Source organism: Patagioenas fasciata, chromosome 18 (assembly GCF_037038585.1).
Source record: "Patagioenas fasciata isolate bPatFas1 chromosome 18, bPatFas1.hap1, whole genome shotgun sequence".
Taxonomy (NCBI): Eukaryota; Metazoa; Chordata; class Aves; order Columbiformes; family Columbidae; genus Patagioenas; species Patagioenas fasciata.
Genome location: NC_092537.1, coordinates 4313498 through 4323456, shown reverse-complemented (window position 1 = coordinate 4323456; position 9959 = coordinate 4313498). Strand labels below are relative to the sequence as shown.

The 9959-nt window shown below is 38.6% G+C and overlaps 1 protein-coding gene across 1 annotated transcript in view; it reads left to right on the top strand.

Annotated features, from left to right (window-relative positions):
- Positions 1–5601: 5601 nt before the first annotated feature.
- ANKFN1 (ankyrin repeat and fibronectin type III domain containing 1) overlaps positions 5602–9959 on the top strand; it is a 110656-nt gene continuing 106298 nt past the window's right edge. The window contains exons 1-2 of the mRNA XM_065852535.2: positions 5602–5654; positions 6600–6813. The gene's annotated coding sequence lies outside the window, so the exon portion shown is untranslated. The remainder of the gene's footprint in view (positions 5655–6599; positions 6814–9959) is intronic.

Below are 9959 nucleotides of genomic sequence, written 5' to 3'. Positions count from 1 at the left end.
TGTGTGGGGAGCTGGGGGGAGATACCTGAGACTGCAGCGGACAATCCTTCGGCTTACACAAAACCATAGCTTACATTTTAAGATGCAGTTTTGAACTTCGGCCACTTGATGGCCACATTTTCAAGTTTTGTTTCAGATAGCGCTAGTGCCGTTGCCGAGATAATGAACCTAAAACGTATGCGGTCGGAAAACCATCTTGACAGCCTCCCATATGGCGGTTTGTTTGTGCATGTGTCTCTTTTGATTGTGTAAATACTTATTTCAATACTTCTCTGAAACAACCGTCTAATATAACGTGGAGAAGAAGCAAAGGTTTTATATTGGAAGTGGCAATTCTAATTTAACTCTCTGGTTGCGTGGCCTGGGGTGCGGTGGCTCTTTGGCACCTGTGGCCTTGGATCCCATGGCCTTTGCTCACCTGGTTTGGACATGGCTGTACAGATGCTGGGAATAAATGTAGCATTGCCTGTATGTACTTGCACACAACGTAATAATATAAAACTAGAAAAAAAAATCATTATAATATTACAATAATAGAAATATTACTCAACACAGTTAGTGAAAGTACTAGCCGTGGCATGACAGACTGGCTAGCCGATCCATCTCCTAATTTTAACATTGAAATAAAACACATTAGAATGCGTTTTGAGATTTGTTAAGTTATTGATTTATAAAGAAATGTGGAAATCTAATGGCAGTTTCAAATAGAAAAAAAAAAAGCAGGACATTTCAAGTAGAAAATAGGTACAAAATTTGCATTCTGAAATTTTTCGGATTCAATTTCTTCCTAAGCAAAACATTAGATAAGTCAAAATGACTTTTTGGCTTTTGCAAATTTGTGTTTTGAGCCTTTGATTGAACCCTTAACCCTTCTGGCCGAAAATGATTCAAGAACACAATCCTAATGGATGCAATCTCCTCTTGGAATTTTGTTCTGATGTGCCACATTCAGAAGTCATGGGACCTGCTGTCATTGCTTGTACTGAAGTTCCTTTGCTCCTCCCATAACCTCAGGGTTACAGAGGCTCATTGGCAGGGTAATGACAGTATTACTTCAAATAGCATCATTCCTTTTAACTGTCTTGAGAGCACTTTGGACCATTTTATAAAAGGAAAACAAATAAGCTTATTGTTGCCAAAAATCTTGGGAAATACAAGGAAAAAAGGCTGTGACAATACTGAATCTGAAAAAAACAAATCTTATATATTCCTACTGAAATTTGATAAGATCTGGACAATTAGAAAAGCATGCTGCTTTGGATTATTTTAAACATTCTTGGTGGTATTTTTAGACATTAGAATGTTTGTTTTAAACTTCATGGGGGAAAAAAAAGCCTGGTTAATTTTTTTTTCAGCATGAAGTAGTTTATCAAAGAGCTGAGGACAGGATCTGGCTCCAAGATGCGAAGTGTTCAGTTTAGACTCCTTGTAACAGGTGAGCTTCTGAGACTGCGGTGTAAATTTCTGTCTGTACACTCAGTCCATTAAACAATGAAACTGGGTCTATGTCTAGTCTCCATCTCATCGATTTGAAGTAACTACATCTCAGGAGGCAAAAAACCAGTGTCCTGTGCTTAGGTTTACAATCCTTAAAACAGTTAATCAGATAACAGAGATACAAGTTTTAATGGGTTTGAGGTGACACTAAATTTAAAGCAAGCAAGCAGGTGTTTGAGCTGAAGCTGGAACATTTGGAGCAGGATCATACTACACAGCTTAAGTTGAGGAAGGCTCCTGGGGAACAGCAACGTCAGGAAAATTCACTAGGATCTATAAAATGAAAGACTCAAAGGGAACCTAAAAGATAATTAGTGCTGTTTCAGAAGCTGGTTTTTGGAACTCTCTTTGATACAAAGCTAGTTCATTTTCCTGACTCTTCTTCTGGTCTAGTCCATGTATACATGAAATGCTGAGCAAGAAGAGCTACTTATTGTTCTTTCCTAATTTGAACCTGTTTGGAACTTTGTTTGATAAAATCTGGAATTTCCTATCTTCACATTGGGCACCATAAGTTTCATATGGTTCTAGTAGTTGCTCATACTCAATAATGAAGAGGAAAAACCATGCCACAACTATTACTGATTTTTTGCTTCTTCTTTCTTTCCTTTTTTCCCTTTCATCATTCTCCAGTGTGACTGTGGCATTGAATAGAGCTGAGACAGAGCTGGTTCCAAACTCTCTTACTTTTTTTTGGCTCATAAGTGTTTGGCAAAGAAGAAATACTTAATAGGCCTGATGTTCCTGGCTAGGTGGTGATCGATCAAAAGTCAGCACAGTCAGTGTTGTTTTTTCCAGACTCGTAGTAATGTTATTCCCTAAGAGCCCACAAAAACAAAGCAATTAGGCTGGCTTGACAGGAATGATGGTGACTAAAAGAACATCAGAAGTGAAGATAGAAGCTTCCGTGGGATTACCTTTCCCCTACTTATTTCTTAAGTCTGCTGCAGTCTAATTTATAAAATGACAAGGTAAGCCATGTTGTATTTAAAGTACATTTTCTGGATTATGCCAACTGTGCTCTTCAGGAATGTGACATTGTGAAATGAGATTTCCACACACCTACAGGAATGAGCAAACACTGTATTTATTAGCCTAGTAAAAATACAATCTTATATCAATAACACCCAGGCACTCTCTCCATTTCTTCCTGTTTGTGTTGTGTGTCTGTGTCAGCCTTGTTCTGAGCCAGTGTTGCCAGGTGTACTCGCCAGAGTCTACTCAATCGGAGCTGTGAATACCAGCCAAAAATAGCTAGCACCGATGAGATGCTCCAGCCGAGTTAATCGCTCCGAGTCAGTAAGAGTGCATGCAGAAGGTACACACAGCTATTGCTGTGCGAGCTTTGAACTTGGCCACTGGAGATGAAGTTGTAGCTGACACCGGGATGTGGAACAGTTTAACTGTCTGGACAGGCTGCTTAGGAAGGACCTGGGTGGTAACTTCAAATATTTAGGTTCAAATCCTGCCTTAAGCCATTGAGTTACTGGGGGCTTGTACTTATCCAGTACCTTTCTTGTGACTTGATTTTCCCATCTCTAAAGTAGAATGATGCTGCTTATTAAATGGAAAGATTAGCTATTCCAAACAAAAGCCAGTATTGCTCTTATTGAGAGGGAAAATATCCCAGTTGGATTGTTTTGGGATTTCATAGTTCTGGTAATTCACTCCTGAATAAGGTGCTGCTGCTGGTATTCAGTGGATGACATTCACCTTTGCACAAAATAGTAGGTTTACAGGGGACTGTTGGAATGGGTATATAAATGTGCTCCACTTACAGATGCATTTCGCTAATTCCTCTTTGAACCTGTGAAAGAATGTCTGTGGGGGCTGATCAGGTCCAGAGTATCTGAGACCTGCCAAAACTCCGGCAGAACTTTCTGTCTTCATTTGGAAACACACGACAATTCAGAGAGTGGAGAATTTCCATTTTGATTTTATTTTAGTAAGCTTAATGTCCTCCTGATTCTGATAACAATTTTGCCAATATTTTAAGAAAATTAGGTTTTGAATGAGCACTGAGAATCTGTGTTTCCAGGGTTAATGAAAACAGTAAACAATTCTGATTTGGGATCCAGTAAAGCAATTCTGGACTGCCTGCTGCAGCTGGTGGGCTTCCAGGAGGAGTCTGAAAAGAGAAACCTCAACTGTGGTTAGAAATACAGTTGGATGACAAAGCCATAGGAGCCTGAATGAAAACTTTCTGTCAGAGTCTTCGTATATAATGACAGATGCTGCAGGAGATGATTGCTTTTTTTGGATGCCACTCTGAGTCATTCTTGTCTGAGCCTTACTTAATAATGCTGAATTGTTGGTGCTGCAGACAGCCAGGGAGCTGCAAGAGCTCTGCTGAGATTGGAGCTTGAAAGTACTGAAAGACTCTTTGTGTGCTATTTGAACTTTAGGAAGGAATGAAAAAAATGTTATCTAAGTGTAATGCTGAATCATCTCAGCCTGGAAAGTGTTAGGAGCTGCTTAGGTCAGCTGAAATATTGGGGAGGAAAATACTGACTCGAGTATTTTCTCGTGTCAGCTGAGGGTCTCTGCTGCAATATGGGCTGAAACTTAGAAGCGGAGATCTGAAGGGGAACATTATAAACAGCAGCTACTTTAGAAATAGTATCATTGCTTTGCTTCTGAGGGTTACCTAAAGTCATAGGAAATCCTGCCATAACTGTCCTTTCTAATTTTTCAACAAGTATTCACATCACTGTTAGTTATTTTCTAGCCTAGCTACACTTCTTAGCGCTTGTTTAAGAAAATTTTGGTTATACGTTATTTCCTTAAATTGGCTTTATCTGAAGCAAAAGTTCCAGATGCACCTATGTGATTTAGAAGCCTAGTTTGACAGAGCTTGAACCATGCCTGAAAGTTAGACCTGACATTCATGAAAGTGTTACCTGTGGCCTGTTGCTAAAATGAAACATAATATAATATTTTTCAACTTCTTCAACTGGAGGTCTCAAGAAATTCATGAACTTCTAAATGGATAATTTCATTCTGTCTATGTGTAAAAGCATTTATTGAGCCTCCCCCTAGATGAAGACATCACTATGGCTTGCCTTTGGTGATAGAAATAGGTCAGGAATTTTCTGACAAAATAGTATGTTGTTGGAAATGCTCTCAAGGCTTTGTGTGTTACACATTCTATGGTAATTTCTTTGAGCTCTAGTGACCAAGTCCTTTACTCTGGGCTTTAAGCACAATTTGATGTGTGCCTCAAAACCTTGCTTCATTCCCCATTCTTAAAGGGTCCCCCAGTAGTAACTACTTCATCCTCCTTTCTCCTTTCTGCATGAAATAGAAGCTATATTATGTTCCACTGTGTCTTCCAGCTAGATGTGCTGCACCTCTAGCATGTCAAGATCTGTTGGTTGTATATGACTGTGGGAGGGTTTTCTTTACGTAAGTTGTGGAATGGTTTGTCTTCCATCAGTTCTTTGCACGAAGTAAAAGAAACAAAGATTTACAGCAAAACAGGTTCTCTTGAGAGTGCACGAGAAGATCTTTCAGTCAAGGAACGGCATACAATGAAGTTGCCACCAGATTCCTTTTTGCTCCCTTCTCGTCCAGCTCAGTATCTGCCCAGGAGGGTGCGAACAACACCTTGCCAGCTGGGCTTGTCCATGGAAGGTCACGCTTAAAGCCTTGTAGCCATCATTATTTTGTCCCCTTGCTCTCCAGCACTGCCATGTGAATCAGGTCATGGTAATAAGTGGTTTTAGTCTGGCTCCATGACGTCTTTGCTTTATGTCCTTATGGACTTCTGGCATCAGGGCACCATATTTGGGGACTATTAGGCAGGATCTTGTTTTAAGATGCATTTTCTTGTTGCATTTATATCCTTATGTGCTTTCTGTCTTTAGGTGATTCTTTCTTCCCTATGATATAAATGCTTCAAAGGTCCAAATTCTCATCCTGTGTATTCTGCAAGGAGGTGGGGGGGGCAGAAATTCCGGCTCATTGGTTACACTTCAAAAAGGTTATGCCCTCTTATAAAAACTGTGTTATCTGAATTCCAATTTGGAAAAATGAATCGAGGCACTTAAACTTTTCTTCTGCCACTGTGTTTAACATTTCTTTCTTTTTTCCCTTAAAGGGTCAGGAAGTGGTGCTGAGTTGGCAGCAGTATATACCATCCCAGGGGAGGCTGTAAAGTAAGTGTTAAAAATGTTGAGTCCTGTCTGTAAAAATGACATTTACTGAACACTAGAAAAGTAGTGATGGAACTGCCTCTTCCAGTAGTTTTTGTGGTTATTAATAGATGCTAGTGCATTGGTTATTTTCTAATGGAGATTTAAATTCTTACCTGAACTCTCCATCCAAATAGAATATTTTCTTAGCCTTAGCTATCTGATAAGATTTCTATGAACTCCTTTACACAGAACAAAATTCACCACTGTATAAATTAGTAGGCTTGTGGGAATTATTATTGATTCATATAACTAAATCTTGTGGAGACTTCTCTTTTTGGTGAAGAACTTGCCTTGAAGATTAAGGTTACAATTCATCCGGTCACTTGTTTCACCAAAGAAGTTATTGTAATGAAGGTGTCTCATACACTAGAATAAATTTAGGAAGCTGTATTAAAAAGATGGCCCTTCATCAGAACATTGAAATTATTTCCTGCTATTTCTTCTAAACAAAACATATATTATCTAAACAGTTACACAGTTTAGATAATCCTCATGCAACATAATTGTCAGCATTATGGTTCTAATATCAATAATATAATTTAACTCATTGAAGCAGAACATATTATCTGTCAGGATTATTTCAGCCTTTGCTGTTCTCCAGGTAAGGAGAAATTGAGAATTTTTATTAAGACATAGTATCATTTTAAATTAGCATCTACCTTTTGAAAGTCATGATATTCATAATACTGATTGTTTAAAAATCCTTTTCTAATGTTGTACCCTCACAAGCTTATTAGAAGTATTTTATAGTTTCGCTGGAGGTTCAAAATGCCATCGGAGGACAGATGACATGCTGTAGTATACTGTTACAGTCTAATGTGTTACTTCATGGTCTCAGGTTGCTTTTCCTTGAGTAGTTGGATACTATCAGTTGTCAGCTCCTCGTCTATTGTTTCTTTCCTGCAGAAGCTCAGTAAGAGGGAGACGACAGAGCAGACGTGCTGCCTGCGTTAGGGGAGCAACAGAACTCCGATAGTGATATAAATTATTGGAACAGTGTTCATCTAGGGAATTGCAGACAGACAAAGCAGCTCTGAGGAAATGCATCTGTCAAAGACAGCTTGTTTCAGCTGAGGCTTGAATAACAGCAGAAGTAAAAACCAAACTGGACCCACTCTATGTAAGTATTTTCAAATGATTTCTTACATAGTTCACTTATCTGATGAACAGATTTCTTTATGCATTTCTGGACACAATTTTTAACCTTTGACGAATGAAAATTGCATTTCCTTTAATGTGATGCATAACTAGATTATTTCTTTCCTGTTCTCTAAATATGTGGAATATTTTGTTTGAAGAATGGAATTTCAAATATTTATAGGGGAAAAAACAGTTTTGTTTTGCTTTCCAACTATATGCTGATATTTTAATCCAAGTATATACCGATACTTTCATTCTGTGGTCAATACCTTTTAATGGGACATACTTATAAACAACTAATTGCCTTATTTAAGACTAGGTGTTTATAATTTCTATTTGTGGAACTGTTCATATTTTCACTGTTCTGTTCAAGACTCGGTTTATGGGAGGGTGTTAATAGCAATAACTGTTCTGCATTTACGCATGAGCAACCCCAGTACTAAAAATTGGCAACCTGGAGTGAGTATGGATGGAGTTTTATGACAGTCTGAGACAGACTGTTGTTTATGAAAAGGTTTTTTTCTTTTGACCCTCAGCAAAAAGGGATGTGTGTATTTGCTTCTGATAACTAAAGAATAAGTAAATTTCGGCATTACCAAAAACTGTATTGGACCAGTTTTGAAAGGGACAAATGGGCTCCAGCCAGTGGAAGATGAAGAAATTGTGCATTGTGCTCCCAACCTCAGACTGCCATGACAAATAGAATTAAAAAAGGATCATTTGAATTTTCTGAAACCTGGCATTAACCTGCAACTTTTTCTCAGTGTGTTTTACACGCAATAGCAATGAATTCAAAGCTATAGCAACAGCACTTCCAGCTTTTCACATATTTATGGGCAACTGCAGCACTGCACAAGGGCAGAGTTTTTGCATGTTTCATAAAATGATTATGATGTCTTTTCGAAGTGAAAAACAGTGGTATAACTTAGCATGACTGTATCTTCTCTGGAAGAATTTGATTTGGCTGTATCTTGTCAGAGGCTCTAGATAAATAGTGATTCACATAACTAAATATTCTCATGGAGATTGCTCCTCCTGATGGAAAGCCTGGGCCTGCGCATGCATGTTACTGCTTACTTGACTGTCTTAGAAGCAGCGTGACATTCTTGTCTGTACTCTTTCGACATACTCAATGAAGCGGTATGGGTTTCTTTTTTGAAAGATAGCAGTTTTAAGCTCATGATAAGGAAGGTCTCTGAAGAACTTACCTAGAACTTTGCACTGAACTCAATACAAGCTATGACAGAGGGTAGTCAGTAATTCCCTGAGGAATTAATCCCTATTTCCTTTGTTTTCAGTGTGATGATATGTCCAATTACACTGTGTCTTTACTGAAATTTTGCTGATTGGGTTTGTGTCAAATGAGTTGCCACATATTTGGCCTACTATTCAGTTATTATGGCATTTATTAGTGTAAGTTATTACTTCAGAGCACTTCTTACACCAGCAGAAAATATATCCCTTAGAACCGACATTTCTGTGCAGAGTACTTAATAATCGTGATGCATGCGGCGTTCTGCTATGTTCCCCCCACTTTCACAGAATATATGCTTTGTGACTCAAAGTCACTGATCGTGATTGTTTGGCTTGTTCCAAACACTGTTAGATCTCTTTTAACTGGCATTAGAAAAAAGGTGGGGAATTGTAAACACAGGCAAGCTAGCTGAGTTGATGTCTGATAGATGCAAGAAAGCTTTGTATTGAAAACACAGCTTTCAATCCTTTTTATTCTATCTCTTATAACGAGTCTTCAGCATTGGGATATATTTGTGAGCCCAGTTGTGTATCCGCTGTCTTCAACTTTTAAAAAAGCACAATGGAAACTCACCAACAAGTCAGATGAAAACATTCTGCAGCCTCCAGCTGCTTCTGTGCTACATGGCCTTTGGCTGCCTGAAGAACAATTGGGGAGTGTGGGAATCGCTTTAGAGAAACCATAAATTGCTTTGGGATTTACTCAACAGATTCTAAGTCTGGATGAAATATGTCATTATGGAAGCACATAATAAGCATTCTCTCCTACACTCACAAAGAGTCTTTCAAGTATTTTCAAATAATTCTCTGTTAAGCTTACTGGGATTCTGTTGCATTGTATCAGTCCAGTCACATGCTTCAGTCGGGTTCCATAATAGATTTGCCAATGATGGAGAGTTTTTTCCTTCTAAACAAATAAGCCAACAGAATTCCTACCTGTCCTACAAGTAGCACCGTTCTGGTGACTGCTCCTATGTGGTGATGCTGGGTTCATTTCAAGTGTGATGACTTCTACCCTTAGAACCCTGAGAAGGAAGAGAAAGTTCATGAGAACATACCAAGAAACAGATAGAACCTGTTTCTCATGTAGGTGTTGCTGAAGAATTAACAGAGAAGGCCTGATGGCAGCAGTAGGGGGGGATATTGGGCCAACCTCCCACCCAAGCAGCTTGTGTACTAACGATTAAGACTTTGTATATGTCAAGGCCCCAGTCCGTAATAAGGGAGTTGATGTCAGAATGGGAAGAATTTATGTCAAAAATCATGAACAAAACCATAGATCAGTTGGCAGTGCTCCTCAGTGTCCTTCATTAACAGCAAAGAGGGAAAGCAAAAGCACGGAATTAAGTGGAGAGAGCCAGAGCGCTGGTTCATGCCTTTTATGTGTAAAGAAGTATGCCCTGTGAAGTTCCTATTTAAGTTTTCTAAAAGCATGAGTGAATTTTCTCCTTCTCCTACCATTATCCTTGTAGAGTATCTTTCAGTGACTATAACATTTTTAGCAAAATGTGATCATTGAATATAGAATGTATGTTTTGCTGCGGTATTCTTCTTCCATATATAGATATCAAGACAGCTACAGATTACTTCATGAGAGCCTTTTGGTCCAATGAATGTGCCAGTAAAGGAAACCAAGCGTTTCTCTTAATAAAATGGCTTTTAAGCATCCTTGAGGACACATAAAAGGGATCTCTTTAGAAGTCATGTTTAGTAAGCTAATTAGCATGATCAGAGCGTGCATTCCTTCCTTATGATTCATGGCACTGAGAGGAAAACTCTAGGTAAAAGTCTTACAGTGACACTAAATGCATAGATTCTTATATTCTGTACTGGAATGCATGACACACTGGCTGCAGTTTAAGTAACTGTTTA